General features: G+C 41.4%; 1 protein-coding gene across 1 annotated transcript in view; it reads left to right on the forward strand.

Moving 5' to 3' along the window:
• Positions 1 to 782: 782 nt before the first annotated feature.
• LOC105936275 (sema domain, immunoglobulin domain (Ig), transmembrane domain (TM) and short cytoplasmic domain, (semaphorin) 4C) overlaps positions 783 to 23,412 on the forward strand; it is a gene marked incomplete in the record, with an annotated part of 144,596 nt that continues 121,966 nt past the window's right edge. Inside the window, 1 exon segment of the mRNA XM_036144615.1 lies at positions 783 to 1,383.

Raw genomic sequence — 23,412 nt, forward strand, 5'->3', positions numbered from 1 at the left:
TTTAAAATGTGGAAATAAAAAAAATCTTGATTTATTTATAATTTATTATTATTGTGACATCAGTGTTCACAAAACGAATAATGCATGGTCTTTCAACAATTTTAAGTAAATAATATAACAATTTATGAAAAATATATTTTTAAAGCATGTGTCATGTGGTGCCCCCCCATGGTTGGTGCCCCTGGGCACTGGCCCACTGGCCCTTGTGGATAATCCGGCCCTGCTTTCAGATTGCTGCTCCAGATTTCCATCTTACCTAACTGAGGTTGTCCTGTTTTGCGATGAAGAATAGTAACTTATCAGTTATGTACCACTTTGTGTGGATCAATGTCCAAAAAAATATCCTAAGAAATAGATTTAAGATTTTGGTGGGAAAATGACAAAATGTGAACTAGTTCTATTGGTATGCAAACTTTTGCAATGCACTATATATTTTATCGAATATCGATGATGGATGTAGGACTTTACTCTGCGGCATCAGAAGCACAACCAAGCTCTGCTGTCTTTAACCACAAGCCCTGCCATCCTTTTCCCCTCCAAAAACGCTCATTTGGCTGCGAGGTACTCATCAGAAAGCACCTCTGGGTTGTCCGGGGTCAGACCCCGTGTTGGGGAGCGCCCCCAAAACAGACCTTTACTTTGCACACAATGAAAACTGCATTGTGGAGGCTACAGCAGGGGGCCCTGGGCCCTTGTTCACAGGGGCTAATGGGTGGAGACCAGTTTGTGTGCCTTTTTTGAAATCCTCCCAGGTTCCTGCTGCGCTGCGTACTGCAGAAGCAGGCTGGGGGGGCGCACACACGCTGCAGCACCACGCACCAGCACGCATCATTTCTAGCGGAGCCTGGCACTGAGACGCAGCGCTCACATTTCTCTGTGATACCGCTGAAACTTCTTAGACAGAGAACCGGGGACAGATCCTTCTAGCTCGTCCCACTTAGTGGATTAAATTTACGCTCTCTCTTCTTTCTATGCGTTTTTTCCCCTTTTTTCCCTCCTCCTCCTCCTCTTCCTCCTCCTCCTCCTCTGGTTTCGTGTTACAAAGCCTTGGGAGGGAGTTGCGCGTATAGAGCCAGTTCTTCTGTGTAGAAACTGAATGACAGGATCATATGGCACGATCTGCGTCTTAGTCCAAACATTTTAAATCAGAGAGAACGCGAGACAGGCGAGGAAGGGGAACCGCGGGTCGAGTCATCAGAAACTGACGGGGATGTGGAATAATTCTAACTCAAACTAAAAAAAAAAAAAACTACAAACGTGAGGTAACGGCGAGAGGAGAGGAGAGGAGAAGGATAGCCTACGCTGCTGGATCCGTCGGCAGAGGAACGGAAGAAGGCAGGACGCAGCGCCCGCGATCATCAGCACCATCAGCGTAAAAACAAGGTAAGTTTGGAGCCGTTATTCATCTCTTGGTGGCTCAGAGCGCTGTTAGAAAAAAGGGGGGGAGGTCGGAGTAAACGGAGGGGGAAAATGAGGAAAAGGCACAGCAACAAGGAGAGCATGGAGCTTCAGCTGTTGCAGTGAGGCAGCTCTCTTTATCTTTCTTAGAAATAGCGCAATCGGAGACACGGTGCGCTGTTTGGGCTGGGATACTGGTTTGGTTTGGGTTACCAGTCCGGGGTTCAGTGCGGCGCAACTTTATCTCCGTGTCGCGCAGAGTAAACACGGCGCAGTGCGGTCAGGAGCGGCAGAGCAGGAGAGGCAACCATCCCCGCTGTGTCTGAAAATCAATGCACAAAGCTCCTGACTTCGCCTGATGTGTGGAAATCGTCTCACTGCGACCCTCTCATGTAAAAATTGAAGATTTGTCTGTGGTTTAATTTCCCCCCCTTGAGTTCTAAGTGTCTCACGAGTCTGTTTTGAATAAAGAGTAGTTTGCCTTCTGAGGATTTGCTTGAATATTTTTCAAAAATCTGGCGTATTCTTCCCCCATTACAGATAGCCTATAAACTGACGATCAAAACAAAACTGACTAATAACGCGTCTGGCAGGGTTTCACTAATACAAAGTTTAGACTTTTTTTTTTTTTTTTTTTTTGCTTTTTTTGGGGGGAAAAGCACAGAAGAGAGAAAAACACTTCTGTTTTGTGTTATTTGACTCCATGGCATCACAAGAGGGACAACATCAAGCTGATCAGCTGGCAGCTGACAACATTATGGCTAGAGTAGCAACTTTTGGAGGATTCTAACAGAATTTCTCAAATATATAAGTTGGATTTCGGTTGCAGCGGGGTCCAACCTACAGAGCTCAAAGGCGATGAGGCTTGCAGAGCGGAAACTGAGGGATTGTTAGACTTGAACTGGTATAGATGAGTATTCCTCTTTGAACATTTCCTTCTGATTGGATTCCCTGCTCAGTGGTCACATGTAAAACGAGTAAATGCCCCATTCTGTTTACCATCACCTTATATGACTTGCTACTACAGTTTCACCTCATGCATTCTGCACTCATTCTACTTTAGCTGATCCAAGCCACTTCTTTTCTTTTCTGACCGCTCAGCATCATCTGTCCCGATGGTCCTCTTTACAGACCTCGTGCAGGTGTTTTGTCGTAGCAAATTATTCAAATGTTTTGCTGCAGTTGAAGTATCAGATTGATAAGTGGGTGGAATTAAATAACAAATAAAAAACATGTGACTGTACACAAAAATACCAGCGACAGTCAAGTGAGTTGCTTTGTGTGACGTCATCAGAGGTCTGAGCTATTCACAGCTTGTTTTTGGAAGGATAGATTTGATCTTCATTGAATAATATGCAATAAAATAGCAAAATAAATAGTAAAACTGACCTTGACCTTCTGTCCTATAGGTAGTAAAATATATCTAGAGTGGAGCTGATAGATTTTACAATAAAAGTATATTACAGCTTTCGAGCATTCTTGCTTATTATTGTTTCCAGGTAGAGGTTAAAATTTTACTTTAGTCCTTAATTTTTCCTCTAAGTTTACAGTCATCATAACCCCTTACATAATCCACTGCCAAGAAGTATTGCTTCGGAGTGCTTTTCCCTCCTTATTCTTTTACAGATTTACCTAATGAAGTAAGTATTAGCTTCAGTTGAGTGATTATTGTAATTACTCAGGAGTGGGGGAGGACCAGAGGGGCGTGTGTCCACTCTGGACATTGAGTGGGGTGGGTTTAAGGGGGAGTGGATATTTACAAGCTGGATGGTGCCAGCACCAGTTAACTAGCAGACGGGGCAGGAGGGGGTGGTTTAGAGTGTAGACACTACAAGGCTTGTGGGAGAAGTTAATGGAGGTGCGTTACGGCGATGTCCGCTGGAAGATGTAGGCTTGTATGCTTAGGGTTCTTCTTTTGGCTGTGAGATTTGCACAATCGTCTCCAGAGGTCTTAAAAAAACATTAGTTTTCATTAGATTGGTGGGGAGTGGCCAGGGCTGGATCCAGGAAAAAGTGGGCCCGGGGCTGTAGTCAGGATTGGGGCCCCCAGCTACAGAAGTTTCTTTCACACATGTAAATTACAATAGATTGATTGTTAGTTACAAACATTGTAAATTAAATGCTGTTTGAAGATAAAGATCACAAATAAGGTTGCCTTACATTTTTAGGTCAATGAAAACGCTTATCTGTATTTTTCTTCAGGTTATGTGGAATAAATATATTGTTGTCTGTCAACTTCTTTGTTAGATTGATCAGTCTGGATATCATAGCTGGCTTAAATTCCTTTGGTCATTATTTGAACTGACAAAGATTTTTCAGCCAAATCTAATTTTTAAATTGTCCTAACTTTGATTTTTGGCTTTTTTAAACTGAGGCTTAGGGTAGTGAATTGATTCTGAGAAATTATTTTAACATTATTCAAAGCATCTGATTGTCTGACTTGACTTTTACTGATATATCAGTTTCACGGTTCTTTGGTGTTGTCTGGATAAAAACATGAGTTTTTCCTAAGCCGGTTTGTAGTTTTACGATTGCCGAAAATGTTGTAATACTTATGCAGGCCTGTCTGTGGCAATGTAACTCAGTGAAGCCAGGTGCCTTTGTGACATTATTGTTCTGAAATAGTAGTGTTGTTTGTTGATTTATGGGGAAATCTGACTAATTAAAAAAAATTATTAATTACAAAATAGCTCTATTTTAGATCTTATGAAAATCTGGTGCTGTTTTTGTAGCTGAGAGGGAATGTTTGTGTGTATTAAAAATAGGACGGGACAATAATTCAATAATTATGTATCGATCAAAAGACGTATGGTGTAATAAAAAAAAATTAGGTCAATAGAACAGTTTTCCTTCCTTTTGCATTCTAGCCTATCATGCAGGTTAATGCTACAGTCATTACATCCTCCCAACCAATCACAAACGCAGACTCAGGAACGCTTCATCATCAAGCTATAGAGAGCTGCAAAGAGTTCAGAGAGCACGTGTTTTTCTTTTTAAAAACTTGCAGTTTGGGTAAAAAGTTGGTTAAATAAAGGGTAGAGTTTGAATTCAGTCTTCTTTATCTAAAATAGGTAAATAGGCAACAGCATAAAATGTCCAGGGCTCTACTTATATATATATTTTTTAAATTTTTGATAATTATTGATTTCAATCAATATGATTTCTGTTTTCTTGATATGCCTTTTTTCTATATTGTCCAGCCCTCTTCAAGAAACGGTACATCTTCTTAATACTAAAGTGAAGTTGGCGGCCGTGTATATAAGCCACATTAGGAGCACATTTATTGATGACGTAAAGTAGATTTATGAGGAGCTCTCAGTGAAACCCGTTTGTTATTTAAAGCATCTATTATTTTTGGTTTAAACAATATCATCAGCTCAAAATCCAGTTCTGGTTATAACAAAGACTCACACAGTGTCTGTTCACACACATACACTGAACACAGATTTCAGGCCACACATGTTAATGCCTCCATTGAGCGAGCCACAGCACTCCTGCCGACTGGATCTCTTCATTGTCAGACAGACAATGGACTTCACATCCTGACGGCCTGCCTCCTTCCTATCTTCCCTCCTTTCCTTCTCGCACACTCGGCTCAGCTGCAAACAACACACACACACACACACACACACAAACACACACGCTACAGACAGCCACGCTTGAGCTGGGCCGTTAAGCGACACACACGTGCTGCTTCAAAGGGCCGTTTAATGTTTTCTTGATGTCATTTGAGTACCAGCGAGACAGAACTCTTAGAACTTTTACACCCTTTTTGTGGCTGCTTTGTGTGTTTTCCCGAGTGTCATCAACTCGCTGCTGTCTGCAACTATTATCTTCCAACAAGCTTGTAGAGTCACGGGGGACATTTCATTATCTTTTTATTCTGTTTTTTTTTTAAAAAACAGTTACAAGCCTCATTAAATGATGCAAGTTTTATTTGCCATCTATGAATAGCAGCACCAAGGCCCCTATATATTTTTAATGTCGTCAAAATCTTTGTGTCCTTAACTTTAGGTTTAAAATACTTTTTCAAGTAGGTTTGGATCGCTAATCCATTGAGTATTTGTTAAGTTTTAACCCCTGTAAGCCCAGCCGGAAAGAGATGAGCTGTCCTGCAACCATCACGCGACTTACTGTACTTTCATTAGACATTAGCTTCCTTCTACTTAACAATAAAATATCTCAGCATGAAATCACATGATAATAAAGCGCCACAATATTTCTTAGTAAGAGGAAGTCTGGTTCTTGTTGTTGTCGTCAAGTGACTTAGTCCGGAGAAATAAAAGTAAGCTATTATTTTGAGTCCACAGATATTAGGGCGAGTGCTTTCATTATGTGAAGCACTTTGAATGGTCTTCTTGCTGAAATTACTATAAACCGGACTCGTTGTTGACTTCTTGTGTCAAAGGGGTAGACTAATACCGATGTCGTTGGACGGGCTAACAGCACTCCATTTTTAAACGCAGTATTTAGGGTACTCTGTAGGAAAAAAGGACCAGTGACAGACGAGGTAGGAGCAAACTCGATGCACTGTGAAAATACCGAGACTAGCTAACCTTTAGCTGCCAACCACAATGGCGCTGGCATCTGCTGTTAGGCTTTCTGGTGACGCTTAACTAAAGGCCCTTTTCACAGTTTTTTAACTACACTAAACAGGGATTTTAACCAAAAGAATTTGAGATTAATTTGAAAACTATTCTATGAGTGAACAATGCATAGAATTAAAATCTTTTCTGACATTAGCACCACCCCTGAATGAGACAAGCATCAAGACAAAAAGACAAGCGTATTTTCTATACACGGCCTCTTTTGTTACTCTTTTAGTTACTTTTGACAATTTTCTCAAACTGTTTGTTAAAATCTAAATTCAACAATAACTTACTACAGCAAAATGCTAAATGAAGTTTTTTTCATCACAGCTCAATGGCGCACACCAGAGGTCCCTTTTGTCAAATTGTCAAACACAGATTGTAATATTCAACATTGATTAGATAAAAAAAAGAGAATTGTCTGGTGTGAAAACAAAAAATATTGATATGTAGCATTTTAAAAACTATTGCTAAAATCTCATCTCCTTCTTGTCAATAGAACATCTTGTAGGCTGTTATTGTCTCATGATCTGGATGTCTTGTTGCATCCTTGGTTTTCAGCTTTACTGTACCATCACATTATTAATCTTATCCTGTATGTGTGCTCTGGTGGCACATGGCAGCAGTGATGCGTAAGGGTCAACATTGCATCATAGTCATCATGTCGTCACTCCAGCAGATGTCTCCTGTCTGCCTGGTGCGTGTCTGTTTGCGCCAGCCTAATTTTCATCTATGTGCCACATGCATCGCGTCAACGCGACCGATCCTGGAAGTCACGCCGCAGGCAGCTGAAAGCACGCAGAAATCCCGTGGTAACGAGACCATTGATGTTTCACTTCATGCTCGTTCAGGTGTTTGAATCCCAATAGTTTATTTTAGACGTGGAGAAGGGAAAGGAATCCTCTCCCATCCATTGCTGAGCATCAGCTGATGTGCCAGACTTCAACTGGAGGCACTTCTCGCAAAATAACATTTTTCATCCAGATTCAGGTGTAATCCCACCTTGCCTTTTTATTCTTGAGGAAGAATCTCTTCCAGAAGCAAGATGTACTATAAGCTTTGCTAGTTCAAGCGAGTCTGGGTTACCTGCTGAGATAAAGGGAGTTCTCATCTTAGGCATTGCCCCGTGTGTTCAGAAGCTGCCCAAACAGAATGGAGATCCCGCCGCTTTTTTTAATGCTCCTGAGTGTGGGTGCGTGAGCGTGTTTGTGCTGACCTGAAATGGCCCATGGAAGGCCAGGAAGCTAAAGCAGTTGGGCCATATGAGAGCTGATGGGAACAGTGGGGGGGCTGGCCTGGCCCACATGAGCTGATGTTTACAGCAGAAGTAAGGAAGGGGGCCTGTTTACACCGACAGCATGCTTGGTCCAGGAGCGTAGTGGTATAAACATCTTTTTATTGGCCTCCAATCTGCATGAGCCAGCATTTTTATCATGAGTTTATCATCAGCCATATAAATAAGGTATCATGGTTAGCAATGAGACCTGTTGCCCCAATCGCTAACAGGAACAAACAGAAAGCTTAGTTGTGTTTCTCGTCCTGGTATATTTTTATATCTCTTCATAATTCTATCCATTGAGGAGAAGTTGTTTATTTGAAATGTTTTTTTTTTGACTATTCCACTGACCTTTCTTCTATTTTGCCATTGGGTAGTTTGCAGAAAGTAGTTATACAACCCCCATTACCAAAAAATAAATAAAATAAAGATTTGATGTTGTGCGGTTGACCCTCAGCCCCTTAACATGATACTGCCGCCACCCTGTTTAAAAGTTGGTACAGTGTTTTTAAGTTTGAGAGCCACACTATGGCACATCCAAACATACATCTAGCCATTAGTCATGTTTCCATCAACCTTTTCTAATGCGCATTTTGAAGTATTGCATTAGGAAAGGTTTATGGAAACGGCAAAATTGGAATCAACTCACTAAATTTTGCAAAAAAGTTTTTACGCTCGCCTGAGGTGGTTTTTGATTGTTTCGAAAAAGACTAAATGTGCTAAAAAGGAAATGGGGAAACGCATTTGTCGAATCCGTTCTGACGCAGCGAACGTTTACCTTACACAACTGATTGGCTGCTTCATTCAATAAAGCCTCGCTCCATCACTGATCTGTGGTCCGTTCTAGTTACCAACATCTACTCCGTTTATTACAGCCAACGTATGACAACGTTATGTTTTGCGTCGCCTGGTCAGTTCACTACAAACCAGTAGATGGAAACACGTCTGATGCGCATTTTCCTTTTTGTGATATTTTAAAAGTTTACAGTCTCAGTTGTTCACATCTTTAAGCATAAAACAATGTCTCAGGACGCATATCTACAGTTCCAAACCTCAGTTTGTACTTAAGAATGTCAGTTTCATGGATAGAGGCCTCTTCCTTGACAGGCACTCTATATGTCCAATGCAATGTTAATTGAAGCTAAAGCTGTTGTGTAAGAATTTTTGCCTAAAGGATAAGAGTTGCGATTGCAGCATCAAAAACCCAACATTTAATCATTCTATCTTATATTGAGTGTATGCGAAATTCTAATCAGCACCTTAAAATATGGAAACCAAGCTGAAACAAAAGAGCCAAAACCACACCCAGGGTTCCCCGGGAAAACCCTTTATAATCTTGTAGGTCTCGTCTTGTCGGGAAAGACGGATCAATACTAAATCTGAATCGTATATCCCCTTTCGCCGATTCAGACTTTCTGAAATCTGGCTTTGGGTGGAATTGGAAAGTGTCTAATCGGCATTTGCTCACGTGGCAAATTACTCTGTTGTTGTCAGATATTTATTGACTCTGGCTCCAATCAGTGTTAATGGGAACACAACACAAAGCTGCACACAGTGACTCTCAGTGAGAGTCGTTTTGCACGGCTCTGCACGGAATAGCTTTTTCCACACAATACCCACTCACCGATTTTATGGTTTTATGTGGAGGCTGTGAAACTCACTGTGGCATTATGCAGACAAAAAGAGGCAAACAGTATGTTTCCGATCAGCAGGTAACAACTCAATTTCAGCTTGTCACAGAGTTAAAATCTTACAGCCGTTGTTCAGCCATTGGCCGTCAGGGTGGACAAGGACCCATATTTATTAAGCCACAATGCTCATTGGGCAGGTAGCAAAGAGTGGCAGCTTGGGATCAAGTCTTCATAACAACCACTAGACACTACCCACATAGCAACCAATTGTTTGGGAGTGATGCAAAGAAAAAGCCTTTTCTATCCTACCACCACCAATGTAAACATGTGAAGTTTGGTCAATTGTACTGTGGCTTTAATTGCAGCCATTCTGCAATGAAATGAGATTCAGCATTTTGGTAACAAAGACTTTGCTGTGAAAGAACAAAGCATTATGTCCTCTTGAGCTAGGAAATGTTAAAATGGAAATCTGATGGCCTCTAAGAAACTGGAAATGTGTTTTTATTTGGTCTTTTAAGGCCTTCAAGGTTTGCTTTGTTCCATTTCCGACTAGACACCGAATCAAAAATCAAACTACAACATTTTTTGGTGTTTGATCAACAGCAAGAGACAAAGGTATATCCATAAGAAAACTATGCGGCAAATAGTAATTCCCACTGATTTAGCTGGTTTGATGCAAGCTGTCTTTCTCAGAATGTTGCATTTTGTCTTAATATACTAAAATCAGAAAAAGATAACACAGTTACTGATTTCTTGGGCTTTCTGTATAAAATCCACGCTGATAAGTTTGGGTTAAATGCTACAGAAGCTCTCGTTTCTGCTAGGAGGATCACAGGTTTTATGCATTCTGGAGCTTATGCACCTCTAGCTCTGTCTTAGTGGATGTGAGAGCTGCTGAGAAGTTTCCGTCAGGCTGTGAGGATGGATTCGGGGGCTTCTGGCAGCAGCCGTGATTGCAGTTGTTCCAAGGCGGGATGCTTCTGCTCTTCTCTATCTATGCCCACTCTTTAAGCATCCTCTCCTATTCCCTTTCGCCCCATCTTTTACCTACGCACACATATTTCTTTCCCCTACCTCTCCCTCATTCAATTCCGCTCAGTTTCGGAAGCCTAATGAGGTCATTTTTTGCATTGCCAAAGTGTAAGCACTTGCCACTTATCTAGCTCAACTTTAATTGAACAGACAAGTGCATATTCAGCCCATTGTGAATAAAAATGACGCCACGGAGAGTGGTATAATCTGTTTGGTGGTTTCTAACAGTAGGGCCAGTACACTGAATGCCCCGAGATCAGCTATTATGGATCTTTTTTTTTTCTTCTTTCTCACAAAATCAATTCACACAAATTAAATGAAGTTTTATTGACGCCGCCGTCAAAAATTAACTACAATATCAGAAAAATGCACTACGCTCTGAACACAGAATACAACGCAGTGATATAAATATTTGTCACCAGCGTTGAATGATACATTCCCCCTTTGGGGCAAATCAATAAATAAATAAATAAGCCCAGAGGGAGGGAGGGAAAATGTTTCCAGGAAAGACTGACTTGTGGAAAATCCAATATGGAGCACACTGACATCCTGGAAGCAAATATGTGGAGCGAGGAAATCTTGGCCTATTTTTTTTTCCTTCTTGCGCTGTGGAAGTTTTGCTTGTCATAGCTTTTCATTGTGACCTGTAATTTCCCTCCTGTTTAGCTGATCAATGCAATTATTCAAAAAAAAAAAAAAAATAGAAAAACCGTCAGTGTGCAGTGGAGAGAGACATCACCCAAATCTAATTACTGTTTTCTGATTTGAATGAATGAACAGATGGAGAGAAATCCATAGCTTCCAGTCATGACATCAAGGGTTGTGCTTTTCTTCAGCGGACCTGCGCAGTTTAAAAAGACGTTTTGGGGGAGTTCCTCTGGCGGCTCTGCATTATTAATGACTGGTAGGATGGAAGGGCAGGGCAGTCCTGACCACTGCTGGCCATCTGCCGCCCTCCTCCACTCACTTCCTCTCACCGTCTTGCTGTTTATCTCTGAATTGCCCCGCTCAATAGCTGGGTTTCTATTCAAGGATTTATGTAAAGCAGGACACTTAATTAGAGCTACAAGGTGAAATGGATTTTTGCTGATTAGAGATTTCATTAAAGGGGAGCGTGTCCTTAAATATTGACATATAGGGGGATTTAGTGTGAAGAAATGTAGCGATCTTCTTTATGGTTCCAAAATTAAAGAAGGCTAAAAGATGGGAAACAATAAAAGCGGAGTCAAAAAAGTGCAGCTGCTTGGATTAAAGAGACGGCAAGGGGAAAACATTTAGCAGCTGGCTAGCTAGTTTCGATTTTAGTCTGCTTTTAATATGGATTAAAGAAATGTTCCATTTTCCAAACTCTCCCATTGTTGCTGAGCACTACATCATGGCTACAGGGTTTTTAGTCTATTTTTAGTGGTTTTTAGTGACTATAGAATAAGGGCCATGGCCCTGCTAATGCAGATATTTAGCAAAACCTAGGTCTGGACAATAATTTAATAACAATATATATATCGATTGATAGACGTATATCAATGATAGAAAAAAAGGTCAATAAAAAGTCTGATAGAATAACAGTTTACCTTCCTTTTGTATTCTAGCCTGTCATGTAGGTTAATATTACATCCTCCCAACCAATCACAAACGCAGACCCAGAAACGCTCTGCCCCCAAGCTCCACCCTTTCAAAGAGTTCAGGGAGCATATGTTCGTTTTCATTTTTTAAAAACTTGCAGTTTTGGTAAAAAGTTGGTTGAATAAAGGGTTGAGTTTGAATTCAGTGTCTGTGTGTTTTCTAAAAATCGGTCGCTAAGGTACACCATAACATGGCCAGGGCTGCACTTAAAATGCATGTTTTAAATTTGTTGATAATTATCGATATTGATCAATATGATTTAAATTCTATCAAAATGCTTTTCTATATCGTCCAGCCCAAGCAAAACCAAGATTTTTCTGTGGCTTCCGCAATTTTTGTCCACATGTAAACTGAGTTTTTGGTTAAACAGAAAAAAAAGCAATACAGGCTCAACAAAGAATGCTTTGTTTCAAAGTTTGCAAACATTTCTAGAAAATGTATGACATAAAGTTGCTTTCCTGCGTATAAACTGTTAACACGGCTGTCTTATAGAGCTGAATACATATCCTGGTGATTATTTTGACAAATTACAGCATATTTGTTGAAATCCTGCTTTGTGTCTAAAATCGTCAGTGGGTCGCCCTCCTGAGGGTCAACGGGTGTCTTGCATTGAATTTTGAATCAATATTACTATTGGCTCAAACGTTTTTGTGACGTCATCTGGAGAAACAGACATGTCTGTAAAAGCATGTCTTGTGCCTCCATAGCGAGTTGGAGTTTGAATTCTGCGTTTTGTGGTACTTCAGGCAGTTTATTTAGCATTTATTCAGCTTTTACTATTAGCCCAGTGACTTCTGAAAAAAAGACCGTCAACCCTGCACAGATAAGTGGGTATAGACAATGGTTGAATGGATGGTATTGGGTTCATACTATAAATTAAGGTAAACTTTCTGGAGTACCAGAGCCTAAAAACATGCTGAAATCAGGATAAAAAGATTTCTGACACACACAAATGATTTAAATATCTGTTAGATGTGTCAACACCTACAAACCTTCACAGTTTTTAATTAAACTGATAAACACTGAGAAATATTTCTGTGTTATATATGTGGTGTACTTTGGTATTCAAAAACAATAAGCCTGTTGCCAGTTTGAAAATATGGAGTTTTAAAATGTTAGCATTTCAAAAACAAAATCCCACAACATTCCGCAATATTAGGTCCCTTTAAACAATCCAGAGAGCAGAAGGACTCTAGGCTACATGAACTAGTGTTGCCCCTCCCCAACCTGTTGTTGCCAACCCTTTCATAGGTACAAAGTAGAAAAATTAGGATATTTAAAAAAAAAATCAGCTGTGAAACACATGGACAGTAGTGGTGTGAAAACTACTGGAGCACCATGTATCATCGAGGTAGCGCTGTTTTAAAACTAGAGCTGGCAAGCTAGGAGCACCATGTCTTTTAAACAGCTGACTGTAAGCTCTACCTGAACACACAGCCAGGCTAATTACCCAGCTAATATCGGCTGGTCGTCCAACCCAGGGTTGATCTAGCAAAATGGTGCCCAGTAAGGGCTGGTAACACTAAAACTAAAGTTAGTAGGCGCTCCGTATCTTTTGCTTTGGCTTTAGGTATAATAACAATAAAAATGTTTGGGGATGCCATTATTTTAGCTTTAACATTACTTTAGCAGCAGTAGGAATGTTTTCTTTTGATATCATAAAACCCTTGCTCAAAAATAATACTATAATAATATCTTCTTTCTATGTGGTACACGTTTTAGGATCTGCATAGCAAAAATAAAAAAGTCTCACTCATATCCTTCCGGCATTCTCCCAAACTGCATTGAATCTCAGACGGCACTTTAGCGCAGCTGAATGTCAGCAAGCCTGAACATTAAAGCAATGAAACCGGCTGCACGATGCTATACAAATAGAAGCACCTGAGCTTGTGTATCTGTCGCGCAAAACTTTGCAATAAATAGCTCTGTCTGAAGATATTTCTTTTCCTCCACATTTGCCTTTTGCTCCTGCTGAGCCAAATGGTTGCTCAAAGAAAGAGATCTTTATTATCTGCTTTACAAATCGCTTCTGTCTTGATTAGCATATGTTTATCACCGCGTCTGTGCTGGGCCGTGTCTGTGTAGACTTTTTATGATGGGAAAGAATAATACGCTCAGGCACAAAACAGATAGCCATTTGTGTTTTGGGGGGCACAGTGTAAGGCACTCGGTATGGTTTGTGAGGCCCCAGCACGGCTGTCTGTCGGCTGGTCGTTGTTTTGTTTGTTCCGAGTCAGCAGATGTTTTCTGGCTCGGTTATCCGCTCTGTGCTGCATGTGCTGAAGACTGTCGGAAACCGTTCCCTTTTTGGCTTTTCCTGGGATTTAGTGACACGTAAAGGCCGCGTTCTGTATGAACTTGGACATGCCTGTTGAAACCTCCCCACACGTGAGCTGAGAGTACGTTTTAAAGATTCAGCTCCCGTCTCTGGCTGTTTCCTCTACACTGCGTGCACGGTAGCATCGCAAGGAGAGCAGTTTTAAAAAAAAAATACAGGCTCACGAAGTGTGTAGCTGAGTTTTTGGGGTATTTATGTGTGCATGTGAATAATGATGCAGATGTAGTTCCCAAGGGGGGGTGTTTGCGGAGAAAAAAAGTAGGCCCCTACCCGCCTCCTTGTGCTAACCAGAGCATGGTAGTTTGTTTTTATGGCAGCCCCTTTTCTGGCATTGTTCTGGTCTGACAGAGCTCACCCTCCCTACCGTGGGACCAGCCGTTAGTGTACAGGAACTGCCGGGAGCGTGCAACATCTCACACACACACACACACACACACACACACATACACACAGGAACCGGGTCTGCTGGAGCCTGTGTTACAGACACCGCTCCTCCCATGCCATCGCCCCCATGCTCACACATAAAGTTTTGAAGGAACAATAAAAAAAGCTGCCCTGTGGCTCGCAGGCTGGTAAGCTGCAGCTTATCCGGGAAGGAGCTGCAGCCGGGCTAATGGTCTCTCTCCGGGGTAAGCACTACATCGGGGCCCATGCAAGGCTTATCAGCAGCAGGAGGGCCCCTGCAAGACTGGTCTCTGAGATCTCCTCTGAGCCGGTGTGTGGGAGTAGCTTAGGTTTTTTTTTTTTTTTGGAGCTGCAAGGAGGCTGAGCGCTACCCTGCCCATTTCCTGCTGCCGTGCTTGAAAATCAGTGAGTCATTAGCCACTATTAGGAGAGAATACAGATGCACACACAGTGTAGCACCTCTAATTGGAAATTCAAAGTTATTTCAGGGTTTCTAACAGCCTTCTTACTGGGAAGTCAATGCTACTCTTAATTGTTCAAAAATCAATGATGGGGCAATGTGGCTTTTAGTTCTATGTGAGGACTTCTTTCAAACGGAGTGGGGAGCATTTCTCTCCCCACAACATATTTTATTGTGCTCAAAAGTCCCTAAAGCTGAGGCGGACTTATCTGCTTTAACTAAAGAGTTCATTGAAATGGTATCAAGATTTATTGAGTACAGAGAGGACTGGCACCCCTCGGCCCCTGAAAGGAATCAGATCCCTTTTTGACATCTTGGACAGGGTGTCATCAGAGAAATACAGGCTCTGGTTTTTGTCTGTGATGAAGGAGAATCCAGCAGGAAACCTGCAGCACAGAAGCAAACTGTTCTGCACAACCACCTGGTAAAATGTCACAGCAGGTTGGACAGCATTATTACTGTTAATCATAGTTTCATCTTTTGAGTGTTATGCTTTGAAGCAAAATATGTGTGAACTAACTCTCAACCTACTGGAGGTGAAGAAATACCACATTCAGGACTTTGTGATTGATTTCTGATCGATTGGTAAAGCTTCAACCTGCCGATAAAGTGTTTTGGCTGATTCTAAATTTTCCTCAGGAACTATAATGTAGGAAGGTATAAAAACGGCTTTGAAAATAGTTTCTCTAGACGCTGTGGGCGAGTGAGATCGAGAGTTGTCAGTCATTTACATTAAGACCAAAGCCGAAGTCACATCATGTTTGAGACAGAGCGGTCTCTGTGAAACAGGGGCTTTAGTACAGTTTCAAAACTAAGACAGAATGATTTCACGTTTTGAACTTCTTTGACCATCTCATCCTGGCCATTAGTGAGGTTAGAGTGGCTAACGGTAGTAAAATAATAGTCTACATATTCCTTTAATAAACGTAAACTGTTAATTTAACTCAGATATTAACTGTGTGGCCAGAATTTCCAAACACAGCAGGCGCATGTAAAACAAAGCAGCTTTGCTGTCCTCTGTTCGGCCTTCTTGTCCTTCTTGTTATCTCCTTTGTGCTTTGCTCTCTCTCTCTCTCTCTTTCTCTCTCTCTCTCTCTCTCTCTCTCTATCTCTCTCTCTCTCTCTCTCTCTCTCTCTCTCTCCATCGCTCATAACCAGAATGAGCTGCAGGTACAACAAACTCATCCTCTTAAACTTCAGGTTGTGATGTTATGCTTGCCTTTACTGACGCCCATTCTACATCTTTACACAACCCTTTTTACCAACACTGAACACCCTCTGCTTATTAGCGTTAGCTCCGGTCAGGACTTAATTGGCCTCACCTCCTATCAAGTGTTGCAGCATCCTTTGACTCCAGCTGTATCAGCAGCTGCATCCACAATAGTCCTGTTGTTTAGGTGTTGGTCAGGGGCGGTGGTGCTCTCAGGGGACTTTAGAGAGAGAAACAGGTTCAGTGTGTTTTTTTTTTCCACTCACCCACCCCTATCCTGCTGTAGACACACCTTTGACCCCCATAGCTCCCAACCCCCCCATCTCCCGCTGCTCTTTTCTAGCCCACTGCACTCTGCGTGATGTCTAACTTGTCTGAAGAAAGGCAGGGGGGGGGGGAGGAAAAGGTGTGGGGGTGGAAAGATGTTCTGTAGGATGAGGCTACAATAATATGACAGAAAGGAGATAAAAGAGAAGAAGGACAGAGACTTGGAGTACAAAAGCTTCAAGGAAGAGAGGGGGAAAAATAGAGTAATGCACAGAGGTTGTTAGGTTTGTTCTCCTCCTAGAGAGAGAAAGAGATTGGAAAGCAAGGAGGAGGCCAGCTCGCCCAGACAACAACCCTGAGAAACCTAGATAAGAGCTGCCCAGCAGTCAACAATTACACCATCAATTTCAAGCCTGAATTTCACCTTCTTCTCTCGCTCCCTCTTTCAGTGTCTCATCATTTGCTTCTTTGTACTCACTCTCATTCACTTTTTGCCTCTTGAGACATCATCGCTTTAAGATTTTTTTTTTGAATAGGCCATTCCACAAACACCCTGTTCCACACACTCGCTGGCACAGTCTTTAATTCTTTAACGTGCAAATCACACCATGCCATGTTTCCCGAGAACGTTTGGCCAAACATTGCTGTTTACCATATATCTCAACAACAACAAAAAAAAAAAACCTGACTGCTTACATGCTGAAGGATCTGCTAGAACAAGGCTACAGCCATTGGAGAAATCTAGTCTACATCCATATATAATATAGATAATTAATTTATTGGGGACTACAAGGTAAACTTTTGACTTTTGCTTTGTTAGATTAATCAGAAAAAAAAAACTGCTTGCTCAATTTCCACAAAATCTGGCGGCCTTTTCACAACACATCAGCAATTTCTTGTTCCTTTCCTCATTTTGCAAATTATTTTACACACTCAATTAGATCCATATGTGCAGCTGGTAATTTGAATCATCTATTATTACTTACAATTATCTACAAGCTTCGTACAGGTTGTCGGTCTTACACTCCTGGCCAGCTTGGCATTTCTTTCTTTGTTGAAGCCACTGCGTTCAACAGTGTGAGCAAAATATTAGAGCTGCAGGGTATAATGAGTAGCAATCATCGCTGAAATACAGACCTGCGCAAAAAAATCGCAAAGAAACGCTTGGATGCAATATTCAGCATGCTGTAACATTTCAGAGGCTACGCATTTAAACTCTGAAAGTATAGCTTTTGGCCGGTTGGGTGAACTTTTACTGTCCTGTATACTCACACCTGAGAATATCGTGACTGAAAGCAGTGAGAAAAAGTTGGGTTGATTTGACACTAATGTCACATGTCATGTTTTCCTAATATCATGAAGCCACATCGAATACATTAAGATATTTTTTTTATATTTGCATTCAGAATAAATTATTACTTCACCACATTAGGAATGTTGTTATCAGGTTAAACCTAGTGAGGAAAATGTCCGAAAATGTAAGCTCAAGAAATCAGCCAATCACCAAGCAGTTTACTCATTTCCTCCTGAAATCTATGCTGGCACGCTGCTGGAACTTGTTGAGCAAAGAGAACATTGATAAAGAGACTAAACACTCGAAATGTCTTGTCCATGAACCATGAAGTGTTCTGACAATTGCACGGAATATCACACTACGGGTGATGTGGTAAAATGTAGCACAACAATCAGGATAACAGTACGGATGTATCTTTTTATGAGATGGCTGGAAATCTCGGTTTCACCTGAGCTAAGTTTCGCTGCAGTCTTCCATCGAATGCATACTTTTTTTTTTTAAGTTTGAGTTGCATAAGCTGCAAAACATATAATCATATTTGTAGCTATGCTGAGCTTCAGCTGATTGTAATTTCAGCCTATAGCAGGACATTCAACCACTGATTTGTAACAGACACAAAACACGGGCGGTACTAATCCTTTGAAACAAAGAACTGTGCACTGCTCTTATCTTACTATACAGATATGTTTGTTCACTAAGAGGTGTTCTTCCAATCTTTCACAGTTTTTTTTAAAAGCTGACTAATTTACCCCAAGCACAAACACCTTTTTTAACGTCACTATTTGGGCACACAGAAACATTCACCACTGTGACATATGGAACAGTTTATCCCACACTGTTATTTCTATTCCTCTTTTTTTCCACATACCTATTAGGAAAAGTGTTCCTTGTTTCAGGAACAACACGAAGGAGAGGAAGGAAAACTCTTTATTATGATTTATAATATATATATTTTTTTTCGGCCCTGGGTCGGACCAGCTGAACACACTCTCACTCAAACACGCCTGACTCTGATTCTACACGTCCAAGAAAATCAATAAAATCTCTTTTAAAAGAGCCTGAAACCTAACACAAAGAGACAGTGAGGGGAAAAGGGGGGATGCCATAGATAGATAGATAGATAGATAGATAGATAGATAGATAGATAGATAGATAGATAGATAGATAGATAGATAGATAGATAGATAGAAAAATCGTTTAGACCTGTATCAAATTGAAACGATATGGTTTAATGACCCCCACTCTCCCTGCCTTTTTAAAATTCATTGACCATCTATCTTCCCTCCATTCGTCTTGTTCTCTCATACTTTTGGACCAAGCGGGTCTGATTTGTGTACCGGGATTAAATTCATCAAATTTGTCTTTTGCTCCCTGTGGGGAAAGACTGTGTTTTTCATTAATTGATTTTGAAATGAAGTTAGCGGCTGTGTCTGAGTGCGTGCGGGGCGAGCGCCTTGGCATGTGTGTCTGTCTGCAATCTGCTGGGTGTGGTTTTAGCACAATGCGTGCTGTTGCAGAAACGCTTCGGTTTTGGGTTCGACACCTTATTCTTACATTTTTCATCAAAAAAAAAAAAAAAAAAGAAAAACGGTTGATAGAAAATTGTTAATTGTGATCCTGATTTAGGGAAAGGGGTGTCAATTGAGAGTCATTAATATGCCAGTTTCACACAACCTGGCTTCGTTAAACACCTTCCATCCATTTCTGTGTCTGCTAAGCTTAGCTAATCAGGTGTTTAAAGCAAATAAATATATTTCTCAGCGGTATGCATCAAAAGAAACTGTTGAGAAAAGGATATCTGTGCTAAACCTAATTTAGGATATAAGTCTCAGTAAATAAATACTGGATGTGGAATGCCGGTTTAAGACATGTTTGCTATCTTTAAACGGTTTCTCTCCATTTCAGTGTCTGGGATGCTAAGCTAATCAGCGGGGTATTGGGCAACACTAAATAACTAATATACCATATTAATACATTGTGTCATCTTTAAGCGGTTTCCCTAGATTCCGGTGTCTGCCAAGCGAAACAAATCATAAGATGTGTTTATAATCTGTTAGGCTGTGGAAAAGTTGACCTAAAGTTATTCAAATTAATTCATAGACCTCGCGATGTTTGAAATTCTAAAAAGTTATTGTCTAATTTGTGTAGAACACAGAGTCTGGGTTGTAAGACATCTTTGGAACAGATGCACAGTAACACCCAAGCCGCTGTGCTAAATTGTTTTTAGAGCCTTTGTGAAAAAGCCTTCTCTCAGCATGATTACTTGCTTTTTGCGGCGCTCCAGCCGCCAGCCTCTTCATCTCTCTCTCTGCCTCCATTTCTTTTACAGCAGCCCAAATCAACCCCGCAGCTCACCCACCTTTAACTCTCTTATCTGAGTTCGCTACTGATGAAATGTTGTTAGATTTATATAAAAAAAAAAAAAAAAAGAAAAGACGATGACAGAGAACCTGACTTCCGGGAAAAAGTGTAGAAAATGTGCAAAGAAGAGTGGACCTATGCCAACATTCGTTGACTTCAGAAAACACTTCTGGTTGTTTCAAGGCCTAAATCTTCTTCCTGATTAAAAAAAAAACGCCCCTTTGTGACAATGTGAAGGCCAGAGCTCTGTGTTCATGTTTGCGTGTGTTTTTTTTTCTCTGTTTTGCAGCCACGTGGACACTTTTGTAGTTCTGCAGCGCTTTTTGCATCTCATTCCATTTCGGCGCGCTGAGCCGCGGTCTCCAGAGCTACGTTTGCCGTCGCAGCACGCCGCCTCTGTTTGGAGCCTCACGTTGCCGCTGTTAGATCTGCTGCTGGTTGTCAGGCCCATGCAGTCCCGTGTCCCTGTTTGTTTTTTTTTCTAATCTGCTCAGTGTTTTTGTATCTTTCATTGTGTCTGCGCGTGAAGCTTTTTTTTCTCTCTCCATTGTGTCCCTGAGCCCGCGTGTCGGTTTCTTTGTGCGTCTGCAGATACGCGAGTCTGCTTTAACCCGTGTGCATCTTTATCTCTTTGTGTCGGAATGGGAGGGTGTGTTTTTCTCGAGACGCCGTCGTGTGTGTCTTTGCGTTTTAAGCGACACGTGGGTTTCGCTTTTGTAGGAGTGCTTTTGCGTCTGTATTGCTTTAAGTCTGAGTAGTTTTATAGACTATATCTGCGTCTGCAGTGTGTGTTTGGCTGCACTTTTCAGCGGCAGAGAGATCCCGGCAGACTTTATTAGCCAAATTTTACGACAAGCTCTGCTGAGTTTGGGTATAGACAGGAGATTAAGACGTGAACTGAGGCGCACAGAAAACACACTCTCACAAGAGTGACTCACAAAGTCAGCGCGGTTTTGGAAATCAGAGTTGTGTAAACGGGGGTGGGCAATGTTAGAGCTACAAAGACATGCGTTCCATCATTGCAACACATTCACGCTGACATATTTTTCAAATGTTCCGTTGTACACAGCGCATCACACCACCTGCAGGCTTTAAGATGGCAAAGATGCACAGACACAAACTATCTTTTAGAATTTAATTGAGTACGTTTCTAGGTATGATATACGGTACCAAAAGTATTTATATCTGCTGAGCCTTTTCACATTTCCTCATATTTAAACCACTTACTCCAATGTATTTAATTGGGACTTTATATGAATTGCCAACACAAAGTAGCACATGATAGTGACTTGGAAAGGAAATTTAATATTGTTTTAAAAAATGTCACCTTCTTATACTAAATCCAGCAAATCCAACTGCTTTCAGAAGTTCCCTTTGCTTAAGAGTCTAATCCCAGAGTAAATCCAGCTGTTCTTAGAAGGCCTCGTAGTTTTATTAGAGCTGGGCAGTGAAGAAACATCCCAAAGACCAAAGACAGCACAAAAGTCGCAGAGAAGTTTAAAACAGGGTTAGGCTATAAACCATCAAATGTTAAGCTTTGTATTTGAATGTTCATTTCAACATCTGAAAATTAGAAGGTACTGCAGAACCCCGAACCTCCATATTTCTGGAGGCAATCGTGGATGAAAACCTGTTTGAGGCTCCAAAAGAACAGAGACAGAAGCGGAGGCTCCCCTTCCTGCATGACAATGACCCTAAAGGTGCAAACACCTGCGATGTAATAATTCAGATCAATTTCGTGTTTTAGTGTCCCAGTCCAAGTCCAGACCTAATTCCTTTTGGTAGCCTGCGGCAGTGTTGGTCACAGACAATATCCTTTCAGTCCGGCTGAGATTAAGCTATTTAGAATGGAAGCATGAGCAAAAAACTCCTGTCTACGTTTTCCAAACATAAGAGACGTTCACTGGCAGCTGTGGTGACAGTGAGACGTTGTTGGGGAAAACGTTAACTCGGGCGGCTGAATGCAAATGCCACACTTCTCCCATTTTTACTTTTCTAAAATGATTTGAAAGCCATGTATCGTTTTTTTCGTCCACTTCACAAAATGAAGCTTTTACCTTTCTCACTGGTGCAATAAATTAGGCCCTTTTGCAGCTTGAGATATTTTCTCAGAATTTGTGAACACTTTCCCATCCAAGCAAACCAGTCTGGCAGCACAATGTGACGCTCTTTTTTTTTTTTTTTTCCCTGTTCTTCTGCATCAAACAAGCATGTTTCATTTGCGACGTTACAGGTGCTGGTCCGTAAAGCCCGTACCGATCAACCTCCTCCCTGCTCTCAGTCATCATGCAGAGCCAGCCTTCCTGTCACCGGGCTTCGGCTTCGCATTTTTTTTTGTGCCCGCGCACGAGAGTGGCAGCAGCCCTCTGATGTCGGCGAGAGAGCAAAGACGTACGGATCCCAAAGTGTTGAATTATACCTTCAAAGAAAAGTGACTCATCGTTCGCAGATACACGCAGCGTCGGGGAGCTAAATAGAACCGGAAAAGTGCGAAACGAGAAGCCAGAGACGGAGAGACTGGGGGGAAAAAGTACGGATGGGAAGGGAGGCTGAAATGAAACAAAGAATGGAGAAAAGTTAGATCGGGAGAAGTGGGGTGAAGTGTCTGAGATGATGAAAAAGGCTGAGAAAAAAAGTGGGATGGAGAAAGAAATACGACTGCAAAGAGCATGATGTTATTTTCTCCAAGCTCTCTGACCACAGACCCCCTCTACCCTTCATGTATTGTCAGCCTTTATCGTCGGCAAACGCGCTATCGTCCTCCTCCGAACCTTCCCAGCCATCCAGACACACCGCCGCCTTTGTTTTTCCATTGCAGCGACAAAAAAAAAAAAAAAAATCACACGCTTGACTCCTTTCAATCTCTGTTGACCTTTTGTGGAAATTTCCGGCTGAAATAAACGTTTAATTTGTACGTTTTTACTAAATTTTGCCAGATTGTCTTCAGCTGCTTTTTAAAGTTCTTTACCTTTTGCTCTTTAAATTCGGGGACTGTGACCCATGCTTTCTTGTCAATGTCTCAGCCTTCGTCCTACTTTTTGTATTAGGCGATTAAAAAAAAAAAAAAGAAAAACAGACATGCTCTGAGTGTGGCGCATCCTTTTTACACATAGCAATTAGTATTTAGCATGCTGCCAGTCTGTCTATAAAGTCAGCCTACTGCTGTTTTTTTTTTTTTCCTATTTTGGGGGTTACAGCTGTGGCTTCCATTTACCAGAGAGAAGACATTTTTTTCCATCCTAAACTGACTGCTGTGCTTTTGATTCGCGCTGACAGCACGCACCAGCGACCAATGAGCTTTGCATTTATTTGCAGGCAGGTTTGCTTATGTCGAGGCTTCAAAATGTTCTGCAATTTGTGACGCTCGACGGAAGGTTGAAGAAAAGCTCCCCGGCGACAAAGCCGCGTGTGATGACAATTTGCCAGAATAAATTACATGTTTTTTAGAGGCTGATCATCGTGATTTGGTTTACGTGAGATTAAGATCTTCTCATGACTTTTCTTATTCGGTGCTGTGAAGAGTGCCCC

The sequence above is a fragment of the Fundulus heteroclitus genome, chromosome 12 (assembly GCF_011125445.2).
Source record: "Fundulus heteroclitus isolate FHET01 chromosome 12, MU-UCD_Fhet_4.1, whole genome shotgun sequence".
In the NCBI taxonomy this organism is placed as follows: Eukaryota; Metazoa; Chordata; class Actinopteri; order Cyprinodontiformes; family Fundulidae; genus Fundulus; species Fundulus heteroclitus.